Raw genomic sequence first — 11,489 nt, 5'->3', positions numbered from 1 at the left:
CGTGTTCAGCACTCTGCGGGCGACTTCCCGCTTTTCAATTAAACACTTCCCATCTCCAGTGGACGTCTCTAGCTGTTCTACAGCTTCTGCTTCTTGTTAGTTCTTATTGTTACGGGGCATGAGTTGAACAGGTTGAAAAATTTCTGCCCCATGGTTCGGCGTTGTTCCGAAGGCGCGTTTTTCTTGGTCTTCAATACCTGAGTTACGTAACGCGGCACGGTTGTACGAAAGACTGGGAACCTTAGAGGCTAGTTTTTCTCACCTAGAACCAACATTAATTAAACTTAATAGACAAGTAAGCCAACGAAAGTAAGGGGAATGTGTGCAGTAAATGAGACGTAAACTTGAAGAAAGAAACACGGGTGATAACTCACCTCCGGCAGGAACCAAACCTGCAACCTTCGATTAACGTGGCCGGTGCTGTACCAGCATAGCACGCGTTATTTGAAGGTCCCAGGTTCCGCTCTCACCAGAGGCAGGTTGTCTTTTGGTCCACTGCACATTCGCATCATAATTACCCTAAAATAACATCCCCTATAATTTTCTTGGCTTTCTTGTCTGTTAGCTCTAACTGAAGCCTTACGGAAGTGTACGATAACTTCAGTTCCGACCCAAAATATGCACCTTTCGATCTTAAACTGTATCTCATACCACTCAAGCCACGACTAACAAGACAACGCCATCTCGAATCTTCTATTACAACAAAAACGAACTTTTTTCAAAGAGTCATTTCTGAGTTGTGCGAAGGTGACTTAATTTGCTCGAATAAATCTGTGCAATTGCGTTATTTTAAAACACAAATTCTTTGCGATCCCTGAATACGCGTATCACTGTGTTCATCTTCTGTACCATGCATGAGCCATTATCATTTGGGTTAGCTTCATGAGTCACGTATTATTTTTGCCTACCTGCATTGTTTTCAGCGTTTTTCAGTTTGCCCATCTTACACAATGGCCCTCCTGCATGGGCCCTTCACAGGCACGTGGTATTTTTGTAAAATAAACAAATAAAACTGTGGGGTAACGCCACCATGTCAATTCTCTGCCTCTAAGGACAAATTTTTCTTCCTTTTTTTTCTTTTTTTTTCTATTTCCATCTTCCTGTCTTTCTTTTTTTTTTCTAGTTATAATTCCGCATTCTACTGCTTTTGTTGATTAGCTATTTTTGATAGGCACGTAACTTCGAATGAGCAGCGCTTAAAAAGGGAAGCAAAACGATGAGACGTAGACAGCACACTTCCTTTCTTTTTTTCATCTTTTTTTAGATTTTTTTATGTGCTACTTTTTTATGTGCTACTACTTTTTTATGTCCACCCCTACCAACCTGTCCGAATTGCCGCATTTGAAAAATCGGCAAGTTTTACGCCACGATATGGCTTTACAAGCTCTGCGCTAAGTCTAGAGCACCTCCACTTCTCCATCCACCCTTTATTTTACAGCCTTGCTCATGTTTGTCTTTTTTTTATTATTATTTCGTGAGCGAAACGACAGGGACAAACGGCGCAGCGCCGGGACACTCCTTTTCGTGGTTCCAGGAGGAGCACGGGACAGACGCGACGGTGTACGTGGTGGCTGTCGCGAATCGCAATTTCCGTCGGGTTGCCGCTGCCCGCTTCTTTCTTTCCCTCTTAGTCCTCTTCGCGGACGAAACTTCCATGTACACAACGTGACGTAGTGTGCCGGCTCCACGCTCACCGAATGATTTGATGCCACCGTTGCGGCGGCGGAAGAGCACGCACACGCCGAGGCATGTACACGGTCATTCAGACAGCGGCCACCATGACCTCGCGTGCCAGCCGAGATTTGCAGCGACGGGTCTCCGTCGTCTTCTTTCTTGCGAGTTTTGTCCGGTCGCGGTCGAGCTCGTCGGGACAGTCGCGCAGTTGAGGCGCACGTATTTGATGGCATTACGGAAGCACGTCCAACGTGTAGTGGTAGGTGAATAGATGGGCGAAATGCACGAAGGGCCCTTTTCTTTGTTAGACAGAACGCAATAAAACAAACAGACAATGAATCCAAGAGGACAATAATAGCATAGGGGACATTCATTGGGTTCTGACTATAGGCAAGTCGGAAAAATTATAGCTGACGAAAAATCAGCTTTGCGCCGGTGGGAACCGAACATTCAACCTTCCAATAAACTTATGTAACAGCAGCTAGTGGATTTTCCTCCCACTCTAATTTCTTTCTATTTGTATAGTATTCACTACTCTACAGTAAAAAAAAATTTCGCCATCTCCCGCTACAGGGAACCATGTGTGGATCCGTCGTGGGCGCTTACGCTTACACTGATGGAGGCGTTGACGCTGGCGCTCATCGTGGCGTTTACGTAAGAGAAAACAGGGGAGGCGCAAATCACGCAGTGATGGCCCGATGTTTCGTATCGCAACATGCCAGTCGCTGCTAATGGGAAATGAGAAACAGACGACCCCGATTCCAGACAGAGACCCACAGCCCGCTTTTAGTTAACACGAACGCTGCGAATCATTACTGTTGAAGAGCGCACAGGAGGAACCTTCCAGCGGCACTACCTTGGAGGTAAAAATCCATTGACCTGCACACATTATATATATATATATATATATATATATATATATATATATATATATATATATATATATATACATATATATATATCCTCCTGACTTCCGGGTTGGATTTTGGTCCACGGAATTTCCTGAAACTTTCACAACTGGGTGTGTAGGTGACGAAGATAAAAAGTGAAGCTTATTATTTCCGTTATGCCTGTGCTTTTGGTATGGCGTGATGTCCAACTAATTGGACGCTGAAACTTAATTAAAGCGTTAAGTAGTGGGCCTGAAGCAACACAAAGCAAGGTTAATGAAGAAAAGTGTGACAAATTCCGGAATAACTGCAAGTTGTTATTCAAAATTTAACAAATAATAAAAAACCAACAGAAAAGTGGACCTTAACTTTCGCCGTTTAACTTCCAGAAGATTGCCCTGTTGAACGCCACCATGTTTTCTTCTTTGTTTCGCGATCTCCTGGCGCAATTTCGACAAAACTTCATGGAGGGCGCCAGTAGATGTCCAAAATATTGGACAAGTGGTTTTTGAGGAAGAAAACATGCTGGGATCTTTGTAGTGATGGGGTATTTCATGTCCAATATTTTGGACAAATCCCCATAGCTGGAACTCAGGAGGATATATATATATATATATATATATATATATATATATATATATATATATATATATATATATATATAAAGGTAAGAAATCAGAAGAAAAAAATCACAGCGTATCCACGGAGTGAATGGTGAGTGGGAGCATCTGTGCGTTCATGCATCCTATCGCGTTCGAGAATGCAGACGGCGCGCGGGTAACACCGACGAGACGCCAGCCAAGAAAGCTCAACGCAAGCGTCTTCAACGCGCCCGCCCCGCCACACTGTTTGGCCCGTGCCCCACCAACGATCCGCCACGCACGGCGACTATCCAGGAGACAGAGAGGCACTCGTTCTCCGCGCACTGAGGCAAAGCGCGAGCAGGAGCCAATTGGAGAGTAGCGGCACTTCGGAGAGTAGCGGCACTTCGGAGAGTAGCGGCAAAGTAACCCCATCATGTATATGTGACGAGAAATGGCCATCCATTTCTCCTGCCTTCTTCCTCGTCTTTTCTCTCGGTTACAGGTGACCAGTGACAAGGTTAGACGAAGAGGAGCTTCGCCCCTGAAATTCCAAGGCGCCCACCGGGTACTGTAACCAGTGACCACTCGCTCCTGAGCGCGCTGCATCAACCAACCAGGCCACGCCGGGCATACCACCCATCACACTAATGGCAAGCTACGTAATACACCGTCTGCCACTGCGCACTGCCGATGGATCTAAAACAAACCAAAGCATGTACTTTGTTTGGACAAGTCATACATGCTTTCCCAAAACGTTGACGTGTCCGATGGACGAATCAATGAAGGGGTGCGTTCCCTGAAGTCCATACAGTTGGCTGAAAGGGGCGCTCTAAAATATATGTCACTGGTTCCACTTTCACTCTGAAGCAACAGGGAAAGTTGTTCGCATCAAGTTCATAACTATTTCGGAAGTTGCTGGTCCTGTTGGGCCTGTGAATTCGGTATCACTTTAGACAGGCAAACTCCAGTCACTACCCCAGATGAGTTTTGGTGGCGCTTGCGCCTTTAAAACATCGCGCGACGTGGTCGTTGCAACAAAGTACATCTCACCGGGAAGCTTGCGGACTGACGTTATGAACATTTTGCTGCACAACTTCCGTGCGGTGTGCCTAAAGGATGTACCAGTGATAGTCACTGGAGACTTCACGTTAATGTACTTCGGCGTGAAAACCAGTGATTTGTCACGTTTCTCAATACCAAACTTGGACTTAGCCTCTTGTCAGACGTCACGCAGTCAACCATTCACAGCACTTATTTCAATACTAGGGTTACTGCATTACTGTTAGTTCAAGCACAATCAACCATGTTCACTAAATTTTGTATGGTTCCTGAATCTCCTAGCTTTACTTCCCATAACAGCCAGATGCGTTGCTATCGCATTCATTGGTTCGGCCTTGTAACGAAACTGACTTTTTTTTTCATCAACAAGCTCGCAAGCAGATGCTGCCTGTAGGAGAGGATAGAGGAGGGGGGGGGGGGGGGGCACGTAGGAGAGGACAGAGGAGGAGTAGACGCACATGCGCAGTGGTGGGTAGACGCCGCAGTACAAGGGACACCACCCCGAGCAGGGGACACTGTATCGAGATGCTTCGTATCTAAAATCTGGCAGATCCCATGTATTGTGGGAATCGATTTGATGCATTGATTGATAGATGTGTGGGGTTTAACGTCCCAAAATCCCCATATGATTATGAGAGACGTCGTAGTGGAGGGCTCCGGAAATTTCGACCACCTGGGGCTCTTTAACGTGCACCCAAATCTGAGCACACGGGCCTACATTTCCGCCTCCATCGGAAATGCAGCCGCCGCAGCCGGGATATCGATTTGATGCAGTGCAGTCACCAAGTAGAAGTGCAAAATATCCCCTATGCTTCCAGGGGCTTAATTGTTTGTTCATATATTTTTGAAAGTGAATCGATCTGAGCAGATCGGGCACCAAGAAACAGGTCCCGTTCAGCCATGATCTGAAAGCCGCTGTTACAATTTCTTTCAGGAAGAGAGCAAGAAACGTTTAGTTTATGGAGAACGTGGGATGTTTCTCGTAGCGTTGGAGCCTTCAGCTGACGGCTCCATTGACTCACTTCATAGTAACGAGAGAGAGAGATAAAGGAAAGGCGTATTGCTGCAGATGATCGCTTTGTTGGGTATACACTACTATGATCGACGACTGGTCGACGTGACGTGTGCGAGAACCATTGTGAACAGTTTTTTTTCTTGCTTGGAATGTTATTCTGGGTGCCTTGGAGTTATGCCACGCGAATTCGATGCGTTTCTGACAGCGAATGTGTTCAGAAAAAGTGGTTAACGATTCAGAGTACTTACGAGCTTTTATTTATTATTATTATTATTGCTATTATTATCACTATTATTATCATTATTGAAATAGAGTAGCTATAGTCCCCTCCGCTCTTTCTCCGATCCACTCAACTGTATAAGACACAGAGCGAATAACGCTTGTCTAACAAGCGATGCCCGATTTTGAAACAGCGTTTGCCCAAGCAAGCTGCAACAAGTGCCCTCATTGCCGGTACATCCCCAGAATCTGTAGCTTGATCAATGCTGATCATTTAAACTCTTCATATTCTATTGTAAAAGATGGCATACAAATATATACAAGATTATAAGAATACGCTCAATATCACGTGCTCTCTTCGAGAGGCAGCTATAACTTCAAGCCACGAACCCCGATCTGCAGCATTATAGCTGTATTTCTCTCTCTTTCTCAGTGGCCGTCAGCGTAAGCTAAAAGTAATTTTCACTCATCAAAGAATTATATAGTTGATAAAGTACTGCATGAGCCCTCTACTGTCACGCTTATCAGAATACGGACTCTTTCAGCTCGACCACCTTTGGTTCACCTCCTGAATACTTTGTACCAAATGTTATTTTGGTAGAATCCCACAGAGATAAGAACGCCGTGGTTGCTGCGAGGCTGAACACAGTCAAGAATATCTATCATGCGCTTCCACATTAGCCGGAGTATTTGCAATCTTAGCGACTCACTCATGCATCATACGGAGCCAACGCTGCACACGGGGTTCACGTCAAAGCGAAATACATGTGTAGCGGGAAGAAAGTGAAAATGAATGGATGGATGGGTGAAAATATCTGGTCCTGAAGGATTCCTCCCACGTTTTATAGGGGGAGGATCATGGGCCGCTCCTACGTAGGCTAAAAAACAAAACAAACGTGCATTATTAAAGTCCTCTACACACACGATCGGGCGGACGTGATTCAACACCCTCCTTCGACTATACACAGTTCTTATCGAAAAGAGCCAGCGAGCCTTGACGATCTTGATGACCTGTGCAATCATTCATTTCATTTTTTTTTCTTCGTACATAGTATAGCTCCCCGTTGCATAACGCCTCATCTATCTCGGTCGAGCGGACTGAAGTACTTTCGAAAACACCGACTGCCATTACGCGGCGTATCTATGCTCTTTCTATTACGCACGTATGACGTCGTTCTGAACGGCGCCTTCATTACACTGCAGCACAATGTGCGCGTTACACACGCGGTATACCACGCAGACCCAGACGTTATACTTCGCCGTTGCGACACTCTTACGTACGCGAGTAATCAAGCAATTCTATCAATCATTTACCAGCGCCGCGCCCGTATATTACCGATGTTGCGGTGCTTTAGTTGTCCGTGCGTAGGTTCAATATTTGGCGCCTCTAATTCGAACAGGCCGGCAGGGAAACTAACTTGGTTACAGGTATGACGTCATGGAATATAGAAATACGGTATCTGACTTATGCGATTCATCTCACCGAACACTCCTCTTGCACATACTATTTGCGGCCTCCGAAACGTCGATAATTTTGTTTAGTTCAGGCAGGGGCGGCGCCAGGATGTTTTTACTGGGGGGGCAACCACGAAAAGTGAGTTCCTCCGGGGGGGCAAGCTAGCTCTGCTCCTACTAGGTTTTCAATATATGCTTCCGGGCACTTGGGTGGGCATAGGGGGGGGGGGGGGGGGGGCAGGCGAGAATTTTGGGGGGGCTCCAGCCCACCCTTGCCCCCCCCCCTGGCGCCGCCCCTGAGTTCAGGGTTGCCTCTTTCTTGAAGACGATTGAGTCTCTCTTCGAATACTTAAATTTAGACAACAATGGTTAAGGATTGTGAGCACTAGGTACTCGTTTATGGGGAATGAACGCGGAAATTTTCACCCGTCTGTCACACGAATGGCACGATTGAGCCACACGGCCAAAGTTTAAGCAATTACTGAACGCCCAGCCAACTTCATCTAATGGCTGTGTTCATATTTGTGAACATTGTCGCTCAAAAAAGCAAATATTACGCGTATATGAGCTGCAACATCAATACATAAGGATTTAGTGGTGTGTTCCTTTACTAGAAAGTAGAAGGATGCGTAATTCAAAAGCTCCTAGCGTTTTCTAGGCAGCACTGAAAATGTGACGTCTTTCGACGACATTTGCAACGAAGCGCGCAGATACGCGGTCATTTTTTTTTTAATTCTTTTTGCTAGAATGTGCTACCGGACCGGACTTGTTTTCGTTGAGCTTTTGACTATAAATATGTTTATTTTAAGTTGAAGCTTTACTTTTAACCTCGGCTTCCCGCTCCGAAGATACATTCATGTGGTGCCACTTGCGGCATGCAGGCAGAGGCGTTCACAAATGGCGGTCTGCGAACGCCTCTTGATACGCATACTTAATAACAACTGCTGGGGTACGTATCACGTGCCCAAACGACAACGTGATTTGAAGCATGGTTTAGTGGAAGACTTCTGATGAACTTGCATCACCTGGAGTTATTCGAAGTGCAACCAAATGAACATAAGAGTGCACAAAGATTCGTTTCGAGCCAAGGGATTGTTTAATGAACGCGACAGAGCAGAAATATAGCAAATTTTCCGCATCAATTTTTTGAGAATGAAGGCCTACCCTTTTTTATTGACATAAATTATTGAACGAACGAAAAAAAAATCATTATGGCAAAGAAATTTTCCCGACGAATGCGGAGCCTTCAATCATGGACCCCCGCGGCTCTCACCATCTTGCGAGTGGAGTCACGCAGCCTCGCATGGTCTGCGGGATTCTAGTTGATTGATTTATTGGTATGTAGAGTTTAACGTCCCAAAACTATCGTATGATTATGAGAGACGCCGTAGTGGAGGGCTCCGGAAATTTCGACCACCTGGGGTTCTTTAACGTGCACCCAATCTGAGCACACGGGCCTACAGCGCTTCCGCCTCCACCGGAAATGCAGCCGCCGCAGCCGGGATTCGATCCCGCGACTTGCGGGTCAGCAGCCGAGTACCTTAGCCACTAGACCACCGCGGCGGCGCTGTAGGCTTCGAGTGTTTCATAACACGTACCGGGGCAGGTGTTCCCACGGCTGCGGTGCTATGAAACACCCATTCGAAGCCTGCAGACCACCCGAGGCTGAGTGACACTCGCATCTTCTGCAGGATTCGAATGGGTGTTTCATAACGCTGGAGCAGGTGTTCCCACTGCTCCGGTGTTGTTTCGTTGTTTATCGGCACTACATTTGATTTTTGGCATGCCCATGTAACTTGGTAACGCGGTGGGTGTCACTTAAATAAAGGGCACTCATTGTCATGTGTTGCCATACAGATTTGGCCTGGCATAGACTCAGACTCGGAAACGCAGCGTGAACAAGTTTCACGATATCGTGCGACGTATGTTGTATATGTACATCTTCGGTGCGTTAGCAAAACATCAATATGTATCCTCGGTATGCAACAACAAGCGGGTGCTAGTCTACATCACCGTTAAAATACGGGAATTAAATATTCTCCTCAAGGTGAAAGTATAGAGTTACCGAAGCCACGCGTTTCACTATAACCCGCGAAGAGGGTGGGTAAAAGTCCGCTCACGTATTTAAACGGTTGTTTTGAGCACTCTTGTTGAAGTTTGTATAACGGTGAATATCAATGCCTAATGTATGCGCATATGTAATTAGTGGATATAGCACACTTTTACTGTCTAACTTGCTGTTCTCGGAGCAAATACAGGAAGAGTGAGTTCTCGCGTCTTAATTACAAGCGCAAAGCACGTACAGTGTCCAGCGATCCAAACGCGATATCACTTTCGCTTGTTTTGCTGCACCTGTTGACGCTGGAAAAACGGCTTACACGTATGGCGGTGAATACGTGATGCGATAGCGACGTACCCAGACGAGCAATAACGTGGTGTCAGTGGCACTGCAAGCTATACCCCGAGTCGAACATTTTAAATACCTCGCGTATAACGTAGGTGAGATATAGTGGAATTAAAAGTAAATAGTACTGTCAGCGGTTCAGATAAGTATTTAGCGTTGACAGTAATGACAAACAAACAAAAAATGCAGGCGAAGAGATCGATAGCGCTGGGGTTATTCTGGGCTTACCAAGCTAGCCGTAGAATATATACAAACAAGCTATATAGCATTGTAAGCCAGCGAGTACTCCGGGTCTATCGATCTGTTTGATTTTTCTCTCCATTAGACTATGGACTATATTATATATTATAAACAGATTGTCGAATTAATAATGAAACGGTAAGTAAATCAAAACGTAAACAGGCGAACGTTAATAAATATAAAATCTATTCACGCATGACGCGGTCGAGATGAGCGTTGCTGGCCTCTTTTTAAAGCTGATTTCAAGAATGGTCACCATCGTCTTCACGATGCAAACTTCTCGTGGTGTTATAGAATGACGCAGGTAGTGATCGCGATACACGTTGAGCGTACCGGCCACATTTATTTCCTTTAGAGATTGGAATAAATCTTCACAGTTGACTCAACAAAAGGAGGTCCAAATGTCGGGTTTGAGTCGACGAGCACAGCACTACGCGCCCAAGTAGAGAATGTGTTCAAATAGGTTCTATGGATCGATACCGGATGCCATCTAGAAGCAGGACGTCTCAGTGCTCGCCCATAGTTGAGTACGAAGTACTCGAAATCGTTAAACATTGCTTTCTAAACATACGGTCACTGTTGATAATATTTTACTCGTTTTAAGACGGTGAGGCTCAAGGTACGGCTTTCAGCTCTTCCATAAAGATTACCGAGTAGTCTGAATCGTTAAACACTTTCTGTTTAACACACTTTATATATATATATATATATATATATATATATATATATATATATATATATTACAAATGTGTGTCTGCGCCTGATTTGTTCTGCGTAGATGTTATGTTGTAATGTTTTTACTGTCTACTGTCTCTGAGAAGAAATTTCTTGAAACCCGATATTGCATGGAATGCATGTACCTGTTATGTCTACGAAAGGACGGCTGATTGCTCTCCCATAGTTTAGCACGAGTACGACGCACTCGAAATCGTTGAACACTTTTTCTAAACGCAGTTGAATATCAGGGACGGTTGCACGCAGCTTTTTCACAGTAAAGTACAAAAAAGTACTCGAAATCATTTCCTTCAAAACGAAGTGTTAAATGATTCGTGACCGGAAGCCGGCCGTCAAAGCCACGGTGAGGTCAATCGAATTTGGGGAGACGGAAAGTGCTCTTCGTATTAATTTTTTGATTGCCCGACAAACTTGACAAAATATCAACATCAATGCGCAGAGCTGAAGAGAAGGGAGGCACAAGGGAGAACAGAAGGCCAGTGATGTAGCCAGTCTAGAAAAGACCGGTATGCTACCTTACACCGGGAAAAATGGGTAAGGGAAGTTTTAAAGAAAGACAACGCCGACGCAAGTCTCACGTCTTCAAGAAGTTGTGTGCTGCTTTTGTCGCCTTAACGCGCCATGCCCTCTCAGGTCATCATGGGGAAGTGCACAGATGCGTCTGGGCAGGACAGCGTCGCTGGCTGGTGTGGTAAATGAATGAAAGAGGGTAAATTCTAAGGTGGGAGGGGCGGTGCCTGCTGGGGGAAAGTTATCTTTTCGTTCGCTTCTGTTTTTTTTATTCTCATATACACTAGTTATTCTTCAAATAACATGCCCTGTATTTTCCATGGATTATCTGTTAGTTGTCATAAGTGTACGTAGGGAGAAAGACAAAATACAATGCACAGAAAGGCATAGGACAAGTGGTCTGTTTTACCTGCAATGTATAAACATGCACGATGACGATAATTATGATGTATTACGGAGCACGTAATTAATGATAACTTCTGGTTATTTTTTAGGTTAAGAACGCCTATATGAATGAATTTCGACCACCTGCGGTTCCTAGGTGTTGCAATCCGTCCCCATCAGAATGCGGCCACTGAGGGCCAGGGATCAAGCGCGCGACCTCGAGCTCACCTGCAGCGTGTTAAACTACCGCGGTGCGGTAATGGAAAAGAGCACACGATAAGAACAGTGCATGTTTGTTCTATGGTCCATGCATTTCAAAA

This window comes from Rhipicephalus microplus, unplaced genomic scaffold, assembly GCF_043290135.1.
Source record: "Rhipicephalus microplus isolate Deutch F79 unplaced genomic scaffold, USDA_Rmic scaffold_21, whole genome shotgun sequence".
NCBI classification, from domain to species: domain Eukaryota; kingdom Metazoa; phylum Arthropoda; class Arachnida; order Ixodida; family Ixodidae; genus Rhipicephalus; species Rhipicephalus microplus.
Note: the sequence above shows the minus strand (reverse complement) of the source record.